Below are 21,526 nucleotides of genomic sequence, written 5' to 3'. Positions count from 1 at the left end.
AATCACTTGGGGCTTTTCCACTGTGTGAACCACGAGTGATCTATTTTGCAGTTGGAACCATATTCCAAAAGGAAATGTCCATTCGTAACAGATGTGTCTCTGTCGTAGTTCCGCCGTGATCAGGGCCATAGCGCGTTGTTTGTGATATGTCTTGAACAAATCCAGCGTTTGATTTCTGAATGTGATTTCGCCACTGAATCTCGCTTTTCCCATTATTCGGTCTTTCAGTTCCAATAAGCCTAATTTTGTAATTATGTCTCCCTGCCTCAAACCCGGCGTTTATCTGAGTGCACCCACTCTGTGCGCTCATATAATGGTATTACATGGGACTAATCTTCACAAATAATGTGGTAAAATAAATATCTGCAGTAGTCCATTATTTGTGGATTTCTACATTCTCATGAACATTGCGGATATGTATATTGTCCCTGCAAGACCTGTCTTCCCAATCGGTGCATTTCTTCTGGAGCTCCTTAATCTTCTTTTCCATTGCTATTTATTGTTCTTGTGTTCCGGGTTTTTTTGTTTGTGTTTTTTACGGGGGGGGGGGGGGTTGCAGGTGACCTTTTTCCACAGTTTGACTCTGAACCTTCATTTGGTGCTTTGATGATATTTAGTTGTAGTGTATTTTTGTTTTTGGCTATTTTGTTAGCTGAGTAGACAGGAGTGAGTCAACCATAAATGAGGATGTCTTGGTAATATATAATTTTATATTTTTGAAAACAATGGACCCTAGCGTAATCTTAATTAAGGTGACTATTTCACCATAGACTTCAATGAGACCTATGTGTGTTCCTCCTGTGTCCAGCCGGACAAAGGAGCATTTAATCTTGAGTTTCACAAAATTACAAAATAGGATAGTAGAGACTGATGAAACAAGGGCACAATCCTGTACCGAGTTTTCAACAGAGAGAAAGGAGTAAGAACAAAATAGAAAGAAATAAAAAGAAGAAATAACAGGCAAAAGGCTTTGGGAGCAAACATGGGGGCTTACAATACAATAGTAAACTTAAGTAAGCTCTGGCCTACAACAACCACAAAACATTTTCACAGTGGATACAATGTGGTACTGTTACAGAAAGTCGACGTGACGTTTCGATCCCTAGCTCCTAGTATAGTGGGATCATCATCAGGACTCAAAATTTACAAAAAATTGCCTGGTATAAATGCAATGCCTAAATTCGGCGAATGCATTTAGTCATAGTGGCGTCAGGGAGGAGATGCTTGGAGCGGTCGATGGCTCCTAGGAGGTACTGATGGGCCCTTGGAAAGAAATTCAATCTGGGAGTCAGGCGGGTGCGTCCGCGTAGGTTGCGGGAAATAACAGCGGCGATGGCTGAGCTTGGGAGGTCTTGTTTAATAGAACATTCGTTCTAAGCGCGTCAGACTTTTAACACCCCTGTCTAGAATAGGACACATTGAGAAGAGTCAATTATTCTGTTAATCTCTGCTCCTTGTATCCATTTTCCCTTAAAAGCTGACTGAAGATGCACTGTCAAGTAATAACCTACTTGGAAGCTTCAGCCCCTAAGACCTACTCAAGCACTTTTCATCTCCTGAGCCTTGTCCTCAGCAAATCTAACTGCAACATCTGCATTCTCCTGGTTCTTCATCAAAACTCCTTCCTAATTTAACCATCTCAAATCCACCTTGACCGCCATGCAACAAACCCACCTGCATTTTCCTTACCCTAATACTAAAATCTGTCCACGAAATGCAGCCGCTGTTACTATTTCCATGCACATACTGTGCCGATAATTTACCTTCATATTCCTTGCACACTTACAAACCTGAAGAAGCCAAACCACCTTCTGAATCCTTTCTGCCATCTTGCGTTTAAAATAACTTGATATAGAATTCTCCTCTGACACAAAATTGCCCTCTACCTCAGTTTAAGATTGTTTGCCTCTAGCCTTGGTAAACGACCTTCTACAGTGCACCCATGCCAATGGCATTTGGCACCGATACTGTGACCATCGTGACGGTTACTATGCAAGTGTTGAATCTCTTTCCCTGTCTGTGGTGCAGCTATTTTATCTCTTGTATTGCCTCATTATTTACCCTTCTTCTCACAGCATTTCCACTTGAGGCATAATTATATACCAAGGTATTGAAATGTGTTGAGCGGTCCATGATGGAACCCCTGTTCATGGACTTCAGTAAATCACTGGCATCAGAAAGAGCACATTCTCTCCCATCACTGGCCCTTAGGTGAAACTGTGGTGCACAACATTTAATAAAACAAACGGTCAGTAAGATTGCCCAGTGTAAACTTATAACGCAGCAGCGTTGAGTGGAGTGCCTCTCGGGACTAGCTCGAAATACAGAAGTTTTTATGGTATTCAGTCTGGCTATGATGTCCCTCTCTTCCTTATTCTGTTCTTTATGCTTGTTCTGTGTCTCCTATCTGCGGCTCTTGTAACCGCGTTTTATAAACAGCATGCATTTCTAAACATTGCCCTGCTGGCTGTTGCGTCTGGCACAGCTGTGCTGTTGTTGAGGAAGTACTTTTTTTTTTAACGTTTTATATAGTGCGAACTTGACCCGAAGGTATCAGAGCGCTTCACATGAGCACCAGTTGCATTACAGACGGATACATTCATTTTGTTTGGCACGTGGAGATTAAGTGATTTGCCCAGAATCACAGGATGTTGAGCCTCCCTACCCATACTCGAACCCGGTTTCCCAGCTTCAAGGTCGACCGCTCGAGCCGTTACGCTACGTCCTCTCCCCTCTCCACATTGGGAAATAACTGTCAAAACTACACAGAGGAGTATTAATTATAGCTTCGACAACCAGGTGCTTCACCCTCCGAGTGACGCAGTTAATGATTCCCATGTGCCTCCTTCTCGTGTGTCCTGATATTTCTGTGTCAGGCAGTGGATTTTGTTTATGTTGTGATGAACGTTTTAACTGTTATTGGAGATGTATGTGCAATATTTCTGTCCAATTACCATACCAGTTCCAATTCCCTTGCCAGCAAAATGTCCAGTACTTGTTTTTCCTCCAATAATCCTAAACTGTAGTTCCTAAACCCTGTTCCAGAAATTCTTACAGGATTCTCAATGACAGTTCTTCTTTTCTTGTATTTCTGGGTATACAGGAAGTTGAATTGTCTTTCCACGAATCCTCCTTGAGACATTATTTGGTGATGTCTTTGTTGAAGTATTATATTGTCCTGTGTCGTACAACAGCTCCTGCATAAAGACACAACGTACACCCTTTATTTATGACACTCACGTGTAAGACATCTTATATTTGGTGTTGTTTGGTGGATGTGTGCAGACATAACATTTTGATACATTCAACACTGAGACATATTTTTCCATCAATTTGACATAATAATTTCTCTCTTATCTTCGTTCAAGTCTGGAATTGTTTTTCGCTTGATTAATAGTAGCAGTCACAATATCTGTCAATAGTGAGTCATTTAAAGTTCCTTGTTTTCCATTAAGTTCCATGATTTTTGGGAGCTCTTTGAACATGATGAATCACACAGGCCCTATTATCGCAGGCACAAAGTATACAGAACAGCAACCACCCAATGTCATTTCCTGGTGTCTCTTACTGAGGTCTCCGCCATTACGCGTGGAGAAGGTCACTAGTATGTTCATGTGTCCCTATGTGCAGTCTCACCTGACCGTTGGTTGCAAAGAAGGAGGCTTCCTAGACCTTGAGCTGTGGACGGTTTGTGTGGCAGGTGGAGCAGGCAGCTCTTAGAGCAGGCGGTCTTTCACAGCTGCTCTGGTGACACTGCTTTCTCTGTGTGGGCACTGTGTATCCAAGAAGTCCAACAGACACACTTTTCTGCTCTTAAGAATGGCTGGAATTTTATTTTGCAGCAATCTTAAAGAAAATGAGGTCTTGTGGGGGCTTTCACAAAGACCCAATCACCTTTTTGAAGATACTAGCTTGTGCCAGTGGGTCTGGAAAGGCCTGCAACTTCTGATAATGAAGGCAACGAGAGCCTTATTCAGTTTGTTGCAGTACTGTTGTGTCAGATCATCAGTTATCAGTAATGGTAATATGGACTCAATTTAATAAGTCAATCAGGGGTGCATTTTATTACCAGCAAATGCAATGGAAGTGCATGTGTTCAAGACAGTTCAGCAAAGGCACAATCAGTTTGTTCTATAATACATCATACATTGTTTCCTCTTTCCACTACATCCAAAACCCTTGGGTGATAGGCACAGTGGATCTCTCCATCACCCCCAACCTTCTGCAGAAGCCTTGAATTACTTTGAAAACTAATGCAAGTCTGAGGAGGCTTGAAACCTCAAAGCACTGAATCAGGTATTTAAGGAGGCATTTGGCAACAGTCAATGCTTCTCATTTCTTTGTGCAAAACAGTACAGCTTTTGCACAGCCTCGAGTTTGTGAGGGCCCGTGAAATAAATGAATACATGAGTCATTGGTGGAAACAGAGTTATTGTTAAACATATTTTTTCGTGTTGGCCTACCCATATCCCTTACTCTGTACAAACCCAACTTGAGATCTAGAATGTTCCTCATATCGTGTAACCTGTTTCTGAATATGTTTATTATTAAATTAGTTATCACCTATATCATTTTGTTTGGCTGTGGGACGTTAGCAAACATAAAAAGCACAATATTGTAATGCTATTTCCTTTGTTTTACAATCAGTAAATGCATTGCACATTGGTAGGTGGGGTGTGAGCTATACATTTCATTAGGGCATTCTTAGATGGCAATAGCAGAGCCTGTAGAAGGTCACATATTAGTTGTGCATGCTATATTTCGTGTAGAGCAGGTTATACCTTAGCATGATGTTTTGAGAGCAAATATACAGTCATAAAATGCATCCTAAACAATGGGTAACAGTGTAGCAGCTTTCAAGGTGGTACATCCCTTTATAAACAAGGAGGAGCTAATAAGGTAAAACGATAGCTTGCAAACTGGGCATTGATCAGGTGCACAATTTTCAATATTTAAAACTCTACTTGCAGTACATGGGAACCTGTAAAATACTCATTGAGTTTGGGTGGTACTGGGGCATATATGTCAAAGGCATTAAAAGAATAGCAATAGCCACCGAGTCGGGGTGTTTTTAAAACATGTTTTCACCATTAAAACTTGTATTCCTTAAAAAACATTTTGCAGTTGTCTCCAGGGCGAAAGGCAGGACAACTTCAATTTGAATGAAATTAGCTAAATGACCTGGCACCATCGTCTGAACATTTATCATAGTTTTTAGTCCATAACCTGGGAAAGAAATAGGTAATAAAGGAGACAAGAATACTCGATTAGAACTCGTAAGTCAGTCACTCGCACGCTATAACATCGGTGAATATTGGCAGCACCATGAAAAATATTAAATTCTGAAGATAAAAGGTAATTCCCAATGACCATTCTCGTACGTTCACGTGTAGGGGCCAATGTCATCACTGCTTTTGCCATGTGCCCACCCACATTTTTTTGTATTCAGCACTGCCCCAGCCATCTTCACATGCTATTGACATTCATTGTGTGTTGCTGAATGTTTCATTTATTTTGCAATTGACAGGTTTCACAACTCTTTGATATACATTAACAAGAAATACTTATTACTGCCCACCTCACCCTAATCCCGTTACAAATGCAAGCACATTAGACCTAAGCAACATTGCTTCAAAACATAAAGTTAAACCAGATTGGTCGCACACTGCTACACCTACCAGTCGTGTTCCCCCAATGAACATGGTCCCTGAAGGTCAGCGTCGGCGGATACACCTATGCTCGAGTGTGAATGCAAGTATGCGTGGCGTGTGCCATCCCTGGACACGTGTTTCGAGGTAGTTGCCTCTCGTCAGCAGGGAGTAGGAAAATGTGTGGGGTTGCTGTGTAAGCTGCTAAAATCGTTATCAGGTCTAGTACCTCTCGTAGCGCGCAGGTGCGTAACCATGAGTCCGTCGACTCCACCGGCTCAAGGGAGCCTGAATATAAAGTTAAACCAGATTGGTCGCACACTGCTACACCTACCAGTCGTGTTCCCCCAATGAACATGGTCCCTGAAGGTCAGCGTCGGCGGATACACCTATGCTCGAGTGTGAATGCAAGTATGCGTGGCGTGTGCCATCCCTGGACACGTGTTTCGAGGTAGTTGCCTCTCGTCAGCAGGGAGTAGGAAAATGTGTGGGGTTGCTGTGTAAGCTGCTAAAATCGTTATCAGGTCTAGTACCTCTCGTAGCGCGCAGGTGCGTAACCATGAGTCCGTCGACTTCACCGGCTCAAGGGAGCCTGAATATAAAGTTAAACCAGATTGGTCGCACACTGCTACACCTACCAGTCGTGTTCCCCCAATGAACATGGTCCCTGAAGGTCAGCGTCGGCGGATACACCTATGCTCGAGTGTGAATGCAAGTATGCGTGGCGTGTGTCATCCCTGGACACGTGTTTCGAGGTAGTTGCCTCTCGTCAGCAGGGAGTAGGAAAATGTGTGGGGTTGCTGTGTAAGCTGCTAAAATCGTTATCAGGTCTAGTACCTCTCGTAGCGCGCAGGTGCGTAACCATGAGTCCGTCGACTCCACCGGCTCAAGGGAGCCTGAATATAAAGTTAAACCAGATTGGTCGCACACTGCTACACCTACCAGTCGTGTTCCCCCAATGAACATGGTCCCTGAAGGTCAGCGTCGGCGGATACACCTATGCTCGAGTGTGAATGCAAGTATGCGTGGCGTGTGCCATCCCTGGACACGTGTTTCGAGGTAGTTGCCTCTCGTCAGCAGGGAGTAGGAAAATGTGTGGGGTTGCTGTGTAAGCTGCTAAAATCGTTATCAGGTCTAGTACCTCTCGTAGCGCGCAGGTGCGTAACCATGAGTCCGTCGACTCCACCGGCTCAAGGGAGCCTGAATATAAAGTTAAACCAGATTGGTCGCACACTGCTACACCTACCAGTCGTGTTCCCCCAATGAACATGGTCCCTGAAGGTCAGCGTCGGCGGATACACCCATGCTAGAGTGTGAATGCAAGTATGCGTGGCGTGTGCCATCCCTGGACACGTGTTTCGAGGTAGTTGCCTCTCGTCAGCAGGGAGTAGGAAAATGTGTGGGGTTGCTGTGTAAGCTGCTAAAATCGTTATCAGGTCTAGTACCTCTCGTAGCGCGCAGGTGCGTAACCATGAGTCCGTCGACTCCACCGGCTCAAGGGAGCCTGAATATAAAGTTAAACCAGATTGGTCGCACACTGCTACACCTACCAGTCGTGTTCCCCCAATGAACATGGTCCCTGAAGGTCAGCGTCGGCGGATACACCTATGCTCGAGTGTGAATGCAAGTATGCGTGGCGTGTGCCATCCCTGGACACGTGTTTCGAGGTAGTTGCCTCTCGTCAGCAGGGAGTAGGAAAATGTGTGGGGTTGCTGTGTAAGCTGCTAAAATCGTTATCAGGTCTAGTACCTCTCGTAGCGCGCAGGTGCGTAACCATGAGTCCGTCGACTTCACCGGCTCAAGGGAGCCTGAATATAAAGTTAAACCAGATTGGTCGCACACTGCTACACCTACCAGTCGTGTTCCCCCAATGAACATGGTCCCTGAAGGTCAGCGTCGGCGGATACACCTATGCTCGAGTGTGAATGCAAGTATGCGTGGCGTGTGTCATCCCTGGACACGTGTTTCGAGGTAGTTGCCTCTCGTCAGCAGGGAGTAGGAAAATGTGTGGGGTTGCTGTGTAAGCTGCTAAAATCGTTATCAGGTCTAGTACCTCTCGTAGCGCGCAGGTGCGTAACCATGAGTCCGTCGACTCCACCGGCTCAAGGGAGCCTGAATATAAAGTTAAACCAGATTGGTCGCACACTGCTACACCTACCAGTCGTGTTCCCCCAATGAACATGGTCCCTGAAGGTCAGCGTCGGCGGATACACCTATGCTCGAGTGTGAATGCAAGTATGCGTGGCGTGTGCCATCCCTGGACACGTGTTTCGAGGTAGTTGCCTCTCGTCAGCAGGGAGTAGGAAAATGTGTGGGGTTGCTGTGTAAGCTGCTAAAATCGTTATCAGGTCTAGTACCTCTCGTAGCGCGCAGGTGCGTAACCATGAGTCCGTCGACTCCACCGGCTCAAGGGAGCCTGAATATAAAGTTAAACCAGATTGGTCGCACACTGCTACACCTACCAGTCGTGTTCCCCCAATGAACATGGTCCCTGAAGGTCAGCGTCGGCGGATACACCCATGCTAGAGTGTGAATGCAAGTATGCGTGGCGTGTGCCATCCCTGGACACGTGTTTCGAGGTAGTTGCCTCTCGTCAGCAGGGAGTAGGAAAATGTGTGGGGTTGCTGTGTAAGCTGCTAAAATCGTTATCAGGTCTAGTACCTCTCGTAGCGCGCAGGTGCGTAACCATGAGTCCGTCGACTCCACCGGCTCAAGGGAGCCTGAATATAAAGTTAAACCAGATTGGTCGCACACTGCTACACCTACCAGTCGTGTTCCCCCAATGAACATGGTCCCTGAAGGTCAGCGTCGGCGGATACACCTATGCTCGAGTGTGAATGCAAGTATGCGTGGCGTGTGCCATCCCTGGACACGTGTTTCGAGGTAGTTGCCTCTCGTCAGCAGGGAGTAGGAAAATGTGTGGGGTTGCTGTGTAAGCTGCTAAAATCGTTATCAGGTCTAGTACCTCTCTTGCTTCAAAACATATCTGCGCACGATCACATTATGCACTGGCACCCTTAAGTGTTCATATATGTGTGTGTATGTATATATATATCGAATTCCCTCTTTGCGTGTGCGGTGTGCAGCCAATTCTCTGCATGTGGGGTGTGCAGGCAGTTCGCTGAGGATGCACGCTGGCGTCCACGCCCGGACGCTAAATCTTCAAAACCGCTCCAGTGGCATAAACTAGAGACAGCACTCCATACAGTGCGGCAAAAGTGTTTATTAAAATGCTCGCATATCACAGGCAACACATCTACGCGTTTCATCTCACTCTGAGCCTTGTTATATATATATATATATATATATATATATATTACCTACTGGCGGTCGCCAGTAGGTAGTTATAGTTAGGACCCCTTTTCCATAGGAAAACCTCAACATTCTATTTTGAATAACTTTGGCGCCGGTCGATGAATCCTCGCGAATTTCTCAAAATAGGTGGGGCGCTACGCTCCGCTCCTACCCTGAAAGTCTCGGGGGGATCCGTCAAGCGGGGGCTGAGATAAAAGGGGGGTCCCAAAACGCGTTTTCCCCATGCATTTTTCCATAGGACCTTTAGAACGAGCTACAGCCCGAACGGCTGAACAGAATTACTCGAAATTTGGCAGAGAGGTAGTCCCTAGGTCAAGGAAGTGCCTTTTGTAGGTTTGGTGTAAATCTGTTCAGTAGATTCTGAGAAAATAGCCTTTAAATCAATATATATATCTGAGCCCGCTTACGGTACGCTTACCGTATGCTTACCGTAAGCGTACGGTGGCGTGCGCGAGCGCGATTCTGATTGGCTCTTAGATCTTAGTAAACATTCGAATCGGCCGAAACCAGGAAGCGGCGGCCGCCATTTTGTGTATTTCACTCAGAAAAAAAAGAGTGAAAACAAGAAAAGGGGGCAATGAGGAGAGTTACAGACCCCCTTACATTTGTGAGGGGGTCAAAGAAGGACTGTAAAGTACAAAGAAAACATTTATGGATTTTAAAAAAAATCACGGGGTACGCGTACGGTAAGCTTACGGTAAGCGTACGGTAGAAAAAAAAAAAAAAAAAAATGAAAATCAGATTTAAGTGTTTAGATATTAGGGGGCTCTAAAAAGAGCCGTTGTGTTTATGAAATGATTTTTTAGTGGTACCTACAAGTAAGTACCGATGCAGAGTCTAAGGTTCAAGAGGAAGACTCTGTTCCCTTCATCATTGAAGTGCACACCATCTCCTCTATAAATGTCTTGCATGTCATAACGCAAGTTGTTGTGGTAAATGGCACCCATACCATAGTCTCGGAGGAAAGCAGAAACAGATTTGTTGACGTGCTTTCTTGCTTTGTCAGCGCACCGCGTGCCCACCGTGCGTGCACGGCACTAACTGCGTAAAGTGGGCGCGCGGTGCGCGAAGCGCACCGCGTGCTCACTGTGCGCGCACGGTGCGCGAAGCGCACCGTGCGCGCACGGAACGAACTGCGTTAAGTGGCCGCGCACGCCACGAATGGCGTAAAGTAACTTAGCATTTAAAAAAACGTACAAATTCACTGAAAAAACCATAGGTTTCACACACGTTATAGTTAGGAATTAGCATTTAAAAAACCTTGCAAATTCACTGAAAAAACCATAGGTTTCACACATGTTATAGTTAGCGGAAATTTTACTGATAAAAAACCAATGAAATTCCCCCGTTATAGTTAGTGCAGGCAACTATAACTCACGCGACCGCAATCTTCTGCTGATGACATATGTGTCTTTATGAAAAAAAAATATTTGTAATATATGTATAGCTAAAAATGTATGGAAGAAGACATGGGCAAATAAGTGTCTAAATACAGTATTAGCATCAGCAGAGGATTGCGGTCGCGTGAGTTATAGTTGCCTGCACTAACTATAACGGGGGAATTTCATTGGTTTTTTATCAGTAAAATTTCCGCTAACTATAACATGTGTGAAACCTATGGTTTTTTCAGTGAATATATATATATATATTCACTGAAAAAACCATAGGTTTCACACACGTTATAGTTAGGAATTAGCATTTAAAAAACCTTGCAAATTCACTGAAAAAACCATAGGTTTCACACATGTTAGAGTTAGCTGGACATTTCACTCGTAAAAAAACATTGAAATTCCCCCGTTATAGTTAGTGCAGGCAACTATAACTCACGCGACCGCAATCCTCTGCTGATGCTAATACTGTATTTGGACACTTATTTGCCCATGTCTTCTTCCATTAAATTTTAGCTATACATATATTGCAAATATTTTTTTTTCATAAAAACACATATGTCATCAGCAGAGGATTGCGGTCGCGTGAGTTATAGTTGCCTGCACTAACTATAACGGGGGAATTTCAATGTTTTTTTACGAGTGAAATGTCCAGCTAACTCTAACATGTGTGAAACCTATGGTTTTTTCAGTGAATATATATATATTCACTGTAAAAAAACATAGGTTTCTGTTGTAATCAAAAAGACGTACTGGTCTTCTATAGTAGATTGGTTAAGTTCCTTTATTTAAGTTAACAAGGGAAACCCCACCAGGAGCAGCTGTCCTGCTGCTCAGCCCATACCCAACTGACATTCACAGACATCCAACATTCCATCCATCCAACATTCCACGCCACAGTCATTCTAGCTGAGCAGCAGGGAAACATAAGTTACAACATATCTCCCTTCTTTACGGGGAACAAGCGCATTGTAAAATAAATTAGATGAAACAATAAAATAATGACAATATGGCAAATAACATATAGTCAAGAAATTGAATACAATGCACTAATAATAAGAAAATAATGCAATACAATATAAACATCTCACCTCATACCCTGTCACACCATACCACGTCTCATCAAACTCACATGAAGAAATATCCAATCACAGCATACTATATCTCACCAAACTCACATAAAATAAACATCATACTACATGTCATCTCCCTATCACACCATACTACATCTCAACTCGCACACAGTGAATAATTAAAAACATTCTTTTACACCATACAACATCACAACTCGCAGGGAAACTATACTAAAGGTTTCACACCACATTAAATTCATACCAAAGTATCACGTCACTTCCTGAATAAACCACTGTCCTACATCACACCAAAACCCATATGGCACAGATCACACCAGTTGGCCAGACCGGCACGACAAGAAGCATATAGGGAACCAACCTTAAAACAATACAATTATCAGGACACACCGTGCGCACCGCAGGTCAGAAGACGATCACCCTCAAAACACTTCTACACACACATCCAAAACACAACCACTGATACGATAAATATCACGTTCACACACATTATACAACAAACCATACCTAATAATGAATGACTTAAAAGAACACAGCCATCTCATGCACGACTCGAACCAATGAGTGGCCCAACCATTAACCACCACCTCATACACAATATTAAAAGTGTTTCAAAATTTCTGGGACCTGTGTCCCTTCCCAATTCCAAATATGGGACATGGCTATCCGTCGTGGTTCACATTCAAACACTAAGTCAATGGGAGACTTATCCCCATACTATCAACCAACAAGAAATATGTAGTAATGAGTGACTTAACATAACACAGCCATCTCATACACAACTCAAACCAATGAGTGGCCTAACACCTCAATGCCAACCCATACACAACAATCTTTTGCTTCTGGGACTATTGTCCCTGTTGTGGATCAAGTTCTGGGACCTTTGTCCCCAACATGGGCTCTTTGACCCCGTGTTTTGGGCTTTCCGTTGTGTTTCAAGTTCCGGGACATTGTTCCCAACATGGTCTCTAAGACCTGCTTCCTTTAGTGGGACCTTTGTCCTGCTTCAGCTTCTTCTGGGCTCTCAGACCCGCTTCCAATACTGGAACCTTTGTCCTATTTAAGCTTCTTCTGTGTGCTCTGACCCCATTTGTGGGATCACTGTCTCGGTTCTGACTCAGTTCTGAGCACAGTCTGGACCCTCAGACCATCATCTGGGATCTCAGTTTTAGTTCCGGGCTGTCTAACTCACTCCCGGACTTGCTGTCCCAGTTCTAGGCAGGGGAAATAATAATCACTGTCGTTCCTGTTTCCAAGCTATTGAAGCTCTTGACTGTACTTTTACGTTATAAACCAAAACTTACAGCAAATACCTTTGAGTAATGGAAGCTCTGATGCAGGGGTGCAGACCTGTTAACCTCCGATCGTAAAATCCATAATAATACATGTTTCACACGCACTGATAAAGTTTTGTTGAAATTGAGTAAAATGGATTGAGTACAAGATGGCGGAACGTTCTTGACGCTAAGCCGGGTGGCTGTCGGCACGTCCATGCAGTATAGCGTGAAAGCTGCAAGACAATGCGTGTAAAGAATACTGGGCTCAAGCTAATTCAAAGGTCAGTAAGCACGAGCTGAAACCGTTGGGGTGAGTGACAAACTGTCATTCCTTTGTTTTTTTTAAATATCATTTTACCGATGAACAATTAAGTATTCCAAAAAAACCAGTCAATGACTTATGCCTTAAATACCGCAAAGCAGGAAATGCGCTGTTCATCAAATCTGCACGGGTTCGTGCATCAAACCCAGACGAAGCTGCCATATGATTCAATCTTGTTTTCACATCTCTGTATCCAGGTAATCCTCAATCCTGTCGACAGTATTCATACCAATACTGAACACCACAATCCTCCACAACACACCGCATCCTTCATGTGTGTTAGTCTTCCCTTCACTTCATACCGGCGCTCGATTTTTTTTTTCCTCGCTCGACACTTCCAAAGAATCTATGTTATGCATCCCTGCCAAACATCAACATACTACAACGGGGCCCGTATTTTTCAGTCAACCAACTGCTTAACAGCTTCTCAGCGGGGCCCGGTCTTTGCCCCCGAGTAAAATATTTCAAAATGCACGCCGAAGCTCGATCTTTGCTCCCGAACGACACACACAAAGGTTCACCACACTGAAACGTGAATCTTCATTAATTAGCACCGAGGCCCGATCTTTGCCCCCGATCGACGCACCTAAGGATTCATCACACTGAAACCTGAAACTTCATTAATTAGCACTGAGGCCCGATCTTTGCCCCCGATAAACATGTACTAAACTCGTATCTGGCACGCTTGGGTTAAAGGGCGACCGTTGGCAAGGTCACTGGTGGGGTTTGGGTGCCAGACAGCAGTACATACGTATTTCTAATTTCCTTAAAAAAAAAACTTTTACCTTGTGGTTTCTTTCGTTATTATTTCATGTACCTGTCAGGTTTCAGTTCTTTCATTAAGTTCCAATAGGTGGCACACGTGGATTCTTCTTCAAAACATCGCCAAAATGTTGTAATCAAAAAGACGTACTGGTCTTCTATAGTAGATTGGTTAAGTTCCTTTATTTAAGTTAACAAGGGAAACCCCACCAGGAGCAGCTGTCCTGCTGCTCAGCCCATACCCAACTGACATTCACAGACATCCAACATTCCATCCATCCAACATTCCATGCCACAGTCATTCTAGCTGAGCAGCGGGGAAACATAAGTTACAACAGTTTCAGAGACGTTATAGTTCGAAATTAGCATTTAAAAAACCTTAAAAATTCACAGAAAAAAACATAGGTTTCAGGGGTGTTATAGTTAGCTGCCCATTTCACTCATACAAAACTATAGAAATTCCTCCGTTATAGTTAGTTCTGCTAACTATAACTCACGCGCCCGCAATGCACTGCTGATGATGTCACATATTGCATCATTCATGACATGGTCAGTGACATCACTGATGACATCACTAATTACATCTCAAATGATATCACTGATGACATCACTGATGACATCATCCACTGAATGTGGTTTAGTTTGAAATTTAAATATGTATTATATATATACCAATCTGTATTGAAGATTGAGTGGATATATAACTGTCTGGATGGAGGATTTAGTAGCTGTCTGACTGTCTTTTTAAGTGAGTAATTAAAAGTGTCTCACTTAATACATGGATTAGTAACTAAATTATGTGAATGTGTGCAGCACTGTCTCTGTTGTATAACGTGCTGCATCAGTTGGTCACTAACTACATGAGTGTGTATATTCGTTATTGATTAGTTGGGTGAGTATTTGTATGGGACACTGAGTTTGTGTGTGGTTGGATGGGGTGTGTGTAACTGCATAGATGTGTGAATGGTTGATTGACTAGGTGTATGGGTTTAAGAGTGCATGTGGAAACAGTTGTTTGGGTGACTGAGTGTATTTATTTGTGTGCTGGTGAGCGAATATATGTTTTAGTTGTACATCTTCAACAAAGTAACAAAATAAAAGGCATTGTATGTGAGAGTTGGTGTATGTGTAAGAGTCAGTGATTGTGAGAGTAACTATATGAATGAGTGTATAATTGTAATGGTGCTTTTTTAACATATTAACGATGAGTTACTATGTGTTTGAATAAATGAGGTGTTGTTGGATAATTGTGTAAGTGAGTAAATTTAAGTGCGATACATTTTTTTCATGAGTGAGTAGGATGACTGCATAACCGACTAAGATGACTGCTGATGTGTCAATGTCTATATATGTGTATAAGTGCATTTGATAGTGTTCTATTAATTAATGACTGCATGTATAGATAATTCTGTTGTTGAATGGGTAGTTGTGTGTGTAGACTTAGGAATCGGTGAGTGGGTATGTAGTAACTGATATTGGTGTGTCAATGGTTTCAAATATGGTACTCTGTATTTTACAGTGAGTGATGAAAGGTTGTACTAGTGTATGATGAGGTGTATCAGATTGTCAAGTGGATGATGTCATCAGTGATGTCATTTGAGATGTCATCAGTGATGTCATCAGTGATGTCACTGACCATGTTATGAATGATGCAATATGTGACATCATCAGTAGTGCATTGCGGGCACGTGAGTCATAGTTAGCAGAACTAACTATAACGGAGGAATTTCTATGGTTTTGTATGAGTGAAATGGGCAGCTAACTATAACACCCCTGAAACCTATGGTTTTTTCTGTGAATTTCTAAGGTTTTTTAAATGCTAATTTCTAACAATAAACGTCTCTGAAACCTATGTTTTGTTTCAGTGAATTTCAAAGGTTTTTTAAATGCTAACTTTTAAGTGTGATAGTAGTTATATCTATTTTTTTGTACTGATTTTCTACAGTTTTTTAGCTGTTTATTTATAAATATTTTATTCATTAAATAACATTATATATTTTTCGGAAAATTGCAAAAAAACATTTTTTTTATTAAAACTGAAATATTGATTAATTTTCTTGTTTTCATTTTTTATTTTAATATACTTATATTATTTTCTTTAAAAAAAAAATTCAATTTTTTTCGCAGTCGCGCACTCAAAGTGTACACATCACGGTGGGTGCGCGCATTCTAGCCGCCATTTTAGAAAAGTCATGAAGGATCCGCGTATGGTGTGTGACGGCTGCGTGTTTTTCAGTTACATCATATACATTTAATATCACGTGATATGCGCGATTGGTATGCGACCAGTCTGCGACTCCTGCTCCTGCGCATTCGCGACACATGCGCATTACGGTACAAGATGTTTGCGCGGTTGTGGGTCCCGCGTGACATCATATACGTGCTGGGGCGCGCTGGGTGCGCGACTCCCGCACAAAAAATGTATGTTCCAAAATGATATGTATGTGTCTTTAATATACATATTAAGGCAAGAGATTGTGTAAGATATTCATCAAAATAATATATTTGTACTTATAGTAAACTTATATTATTTTTAAATATATTTTCGCGAAGTCGGGTGCGTGCATCGTAAGTGCAGAAAACCATGTCAGCAGAGCTGCTGTAGAGCCAGAGAACCAGGTCAGCAGAGCTACTCTAGAGCCTAAGAACTAGGTCAGCAGAGCTGCTCTAGAGCCAGAGAACCAGGTCAGCAGAGCTGCTGTAGAGCCAGAGAAACCAGGTCAGCAGAGCTGCTTTAGAGGGAGAGAACCAGGTCAGCAGAGCTGCTTTAGAGCCAGAGAACCAGGCCAGCAGAGCTGCTTTAGAGCCAGAGAACCAGGTTAGCAGAGCTGCTTTAGAGCCAGAGAACCAGGTCAGCAGAGCTACTCTAGAGCCAGAGAACCAAATCAGCAGAGCTGCTTTAGAGCCATAGAACCAGGTCAGCAGACCTGCTTTAGAGCCAGAGAACCAGGTCAGTAGAGCTGCCCTAGAGCCTAAGAACCAGGTCAACAGAGCTGCTCTATAGCAGAGAACCAGATCTGCAGAGCTGCTGCAGAGCCAGAGAAACCAGGTCAGTAGAGCCGCTTTAGAGGGAGAGAACCAGGTCAGCAGAGCTGCTCTGGAGCCAGAGAACCACGTCAGCAGAACTGCTTCAGAGCCATAGAACTGGGTCAGCGTAGCTGCTTTAGAGCCAGAGAACCAGGTCAGCAGAGCTGTTGTAGAGCCAGAGAACTAGATCAGCAGAGCTGCTCTGTAGCATAAGAACTAGGTCAGCAGAGCTGCTGTAGAGCCAGAGAAACCAGGTCAGCAGAGCTGCTTTAGAGAGAGAGAACCAGGTCAGCAGAGCTGCTTTAGAGCCAGAGAACCAGGTCAGCAGAGCTGCTCTAGCTGAAAATGACTGACTGACACAGATTGACTGACACAGATTGACTGACACAGATTGACTGACACTGATTGACTGACACTGATTGACTGACACTGATTGACTGACACTGACTGACTGACACTGACTGACACTGACTGACTGACACTGACTGACTGACACTGACTGACTGACACTGACTGACTGACTGACACTGACTGACTGACACTGACTGACTGACACTGACTGACTGACACTGACTGACTACTCTCTACTACTCTACTACTGACTCTCTACTACTCTCTACTACTCTCTCTCTATTACTCACTCTCTACTAATCACTCTCTACTACTCACTCTCTACTAACTCTCTACTACTCACTCTCTACTAACTCTCAACTACTCACTCTCTACTACTCTCTACTATTCACTCTCTACTACTCACGCTCTACTACTCTCTACTACTCACGCTCTACTACTCTCTACTACTCACTGTCTACTACTACTCTCTCTACTACTCACTCTCTAGTACTCTCTACTATTCACTCTCTACTACTCACTCTCCACTACTCACTCTCTACTACTCACTCTCTACTACTCACTCTCTACTACTCTCTACTACTCTCTCTACTACTCACTCTCTACTACTCACTCTGTTTACTACTCATTCTCTACTACTCACTCTCTACTACTCTCTCTCTACTACACACTCTCTACTACACACTCTCTACTACACACTCTCTACTACTCACGCTACTGCTCACTCTACTACTCAATCTCTACTACTCTCGTTCTACTACTCTACTACTCTCTCTACTTCTCCCTCGCTACTACTCTCTCTCTACTACTCACTCTCTACTACTCTCTACTACTCACTCTCTACTACACACTTTCTACTACTTGCTCTCTGCTACTCGCTCTCTACTACTCTCTAGTACTCTCTACTACTCACTCTCTACTACTCTCTACTACTCTCGCTCTACTACTCACTCTACTACTCACTCTCTACTACTCTCTACTACTCTCTACTACTCTCTCTCTATTACTCTCTCTCTACTTCTCTCTACTACTCACTCTCTACTACTCTCTACTACTCACTCTGCTACTCACTCTCTACTACTCTCTAATACTCTCTCTCTGCTACTCACTCTCTACTACTCTCTACTACTCACTCTCTACTACTCACTCTCTACTACTCTCTACAACTCACTCTCTACTGCTCTCTACTACTCTCTACCACTCACTCTCTACTACTCTACTACTCTCTCTCTACTACTCCCTCTCTACTACTCTCTACTACTCACTCTCTACTACTCACTCTCTACTACTCTCTACTACTCACTCTCTACTACTCTCTACTACTCTCTCTCTATTACTCTCTCTACTTCTCTCTACTACTCACTCTCTACTACTCTCTACTACTCACTCTGCTACTCACTCTCTACTACTCTCTAATACTCTCTCTCTGCTACTCACTCTCTACTACTCTCTACTACTCACTCTCTACTGCTCTCTACTACTCACTCTACTACTCTCTACTACTCTCTACCACTCACTCTCTACTACTCTACTACTCTCTCTCTACTACTCTACTACTCTCTCTCTACTACTCACTCTCTACTACTCTACTACTCACTCTCCACTACTCACTCTCCACTACTCACTCTCCACTACTCACTCTCCACTACTCACTCTCTACTACTCTACTACTCTTTCTGCTACTCACTCTACTACACTGTCTACTGCTCACTCTCTACTACTCACTCTCTACTACTCACCCTCTACTACTCTCTCTCTACTACACACTCTCTACTACTCTCTACAACTCACTCTCTACTGCTCTCTACTACTCACTCTCTACTACTCTACTACTCACTCTCTACTACTCTCTACTACTCTCTCTCTACTACTCCCTCTCTACTACTCACTCTACTACTCTCTACTACTCACTCTCTACTACTCACTCTCTACTACTCACTCTACTACTCTCTACTACTCTCTACCACTCACTCTCTACTACTCTACTACTCTCTCTCTACTACTCACTCTCTACTACTCACTCTCTACTACTCTCTACTACTCACACTCTACTACTCTCTACTACTCACTCTCTACTAACTCTCTACTACTCACTCTCTACTAACTCTCAACTACTCTCTCTACTATTCACTCTACTACTCACGCTCTACTACTCTCTACTACTCACGCTCTACTACTCTCTACTACTCACTGTCTACTACTTCTCTCTCTACTACTCACTCTCTACTACTCTCTACTATTCACTCTCCACTACTCACTCTCCACTACTCACTCTCTACTACTCACTCTCTACTACTCACTCTACTACTCGCTCTCTACTACTCTCTCTCCACTACACACTCTCTACTACTCACTCTACTGCTCACTCTATTACTCACGTTCTACTACTCTACTACTCTCTCTACTTCTCCCTCGCTACTACTCTCTCTCTACTACTCACTCTCTACTACTCACTCTCTACTACACACTTTCTACTACTTGCTCTCTGCTACTCGCTCTCTACTACTCTCTAGCACTCTCTACTACACACTCTCTACTACTCACTCTCTACTACTCACTCTCTACTACTCACTCTCTACTACTCTCTACTACTCTCGCTCTACTACTCACTCTCTACTACTCACTCTCTACTACTCTCTACTACTCACTCTCTACTACTCTCTCTCTATTACTCTCTCTCTACTTCTCTCTACTACTCACTCTGCTACTCACTCTCTACTACTCTCTAATACTCTCTCTCTGCTACTCACTCTCTACTACTCTCTACAACTCACTCTCTACTGCTCTCTACTACTCTCTACCACTCACTCTCTACTACTCTCTACTACTCTTTCTGCTACTCACTCTCTACTACTCACTCTCTACTACTCACTCTCTACTACTCACTCTCTACTACTCACTCTACTACTCTCTACTACTCTCTGCCACTCACTACTACTCTACTACTCACTCTCTACTACTCACTCTCTACTACTCTACTACTCTCTACTACTCTTTCTGCTACTCACTCTCTACTACTCTCTACTACTCACTCTCTACTACTCACTCTCTACTACTCTCTACTACTCACTCTCTACTACACACTTTCTACTACTTGCTCTCTACTACTCGCTCTCTACTACTCTCTAGTACTCTCTACTACTCACTCTCTACTACTCACTCTCTACTACTCACTCTCTACTACTCTCTACTACTCTCGCTCTACTACTCTCTACTACTCACTCTCTACTACTCTCTACTACTCTCTCTCTATTACTCTCTCTCTACTTCTCTCTACTACTCACTCTCTACTACTCTCTACTACTCACTCTGCTACTCACTCTCTACTACTCTCTAATACTCTCTCTCTGCTACTCTCTCTACTACTCACTCTCTACTTCTCACTCTCTACTACTCACTCTCTACTACTCTCTACAACTCACTCTCTGCTACTCTCTACTACTCTCTACCACTCACTCTCTACTACTCTACTACTCACTCTCTACTACTCTCTCTCTACTACTCCCTCTCTACTATTCACTCTACTACTCACTCTACTACTCTCTACTACTCACTCTCTACTACTCACTCTCTACTACTCTCTACTCACTCTCTACTACTCACTCTCTACTACTCTCTACTACTCACTCTCTACTACTCACTCTCTACTACTCTCTACTACTCACTCTACTACTCTCTACTACTCTCTACCACTCACTACTATTCTACTACTCTCTCTCTACTACTCACTCTCTACTACTCACTCTCTACTACTCTACTACTCTCTACTACTCTACTACTCTCTACTACTCTTTCTGCTACTCACTCTCTACTACTCACTCTCTACTACTCTCTCTACTACTCACTCTCTACTACTCACTCTCTACTACTCACTCTCTACTACTCACTCTCTACTACTCTCTCTACTACTCACTCTCTACTACTCACTCTCTACTACTTTCTACTACTCACTCTCTACTACTCTCTCTCTACTACTCACTCTCTACTACTCTCTACTACTCTCTCTACTACTCCTCTCTCTACTACTCACTCTACTACTCATTCTCTACTACTCACTCTACTACTCATTCTCTACTACTCTCTCTCTCTGCTACTCAGTCTCCACTACTCACTCTCTACTACTCTCTACTACTCACTCTCTACTACTCACTCTACACTACTCTCTACTACTCTCTACTTCTCACTCTCTACTACTCTCTACTACTCACTCTCTACTACTCACTCTACTACTCTCCCCTACTCACTCTCTGCTACACTCTACTACTCTCTCTCTACTCTCTACTTTCTATTACTCATCCTCTACTCTCTACCTCTCTCTACCTCTCTCTCTACTACTCTCTACCTC

General features: G+C 43.2%; 1 protein-coding gene across 3 annotated transcripts in view; it reads left to right on the top strand.

The window, feature by feature from the left end:
• Window positions 1–21,526, top strand: part of LRP11 (LDL receptor related protein 11) — a 327,158-nt gene that overhangs the window by 252,746 nt on the left and 52,886 nt on the right. The gene's annotated exons all lie outside the window — the stretch shown is intronic.

This window comes from Triturus cristatus, chromosome 6, assembly GCF_964204655.1.
Source record: "Triturus cristatus chromosome 6, aTriCri1.1, whole genome shotgun sequence".
Classification (NCBI taxonomy): Eukaryota; Metazoa; Chordata; class Amphibia; order Caudata; family Salamandridae; genus Triturus; species Triturus cristatus.
Note: the sequence above shows the minus strand (reverse complement) of the source record. Positions and strands in the feature narration are given on the sequence as shown.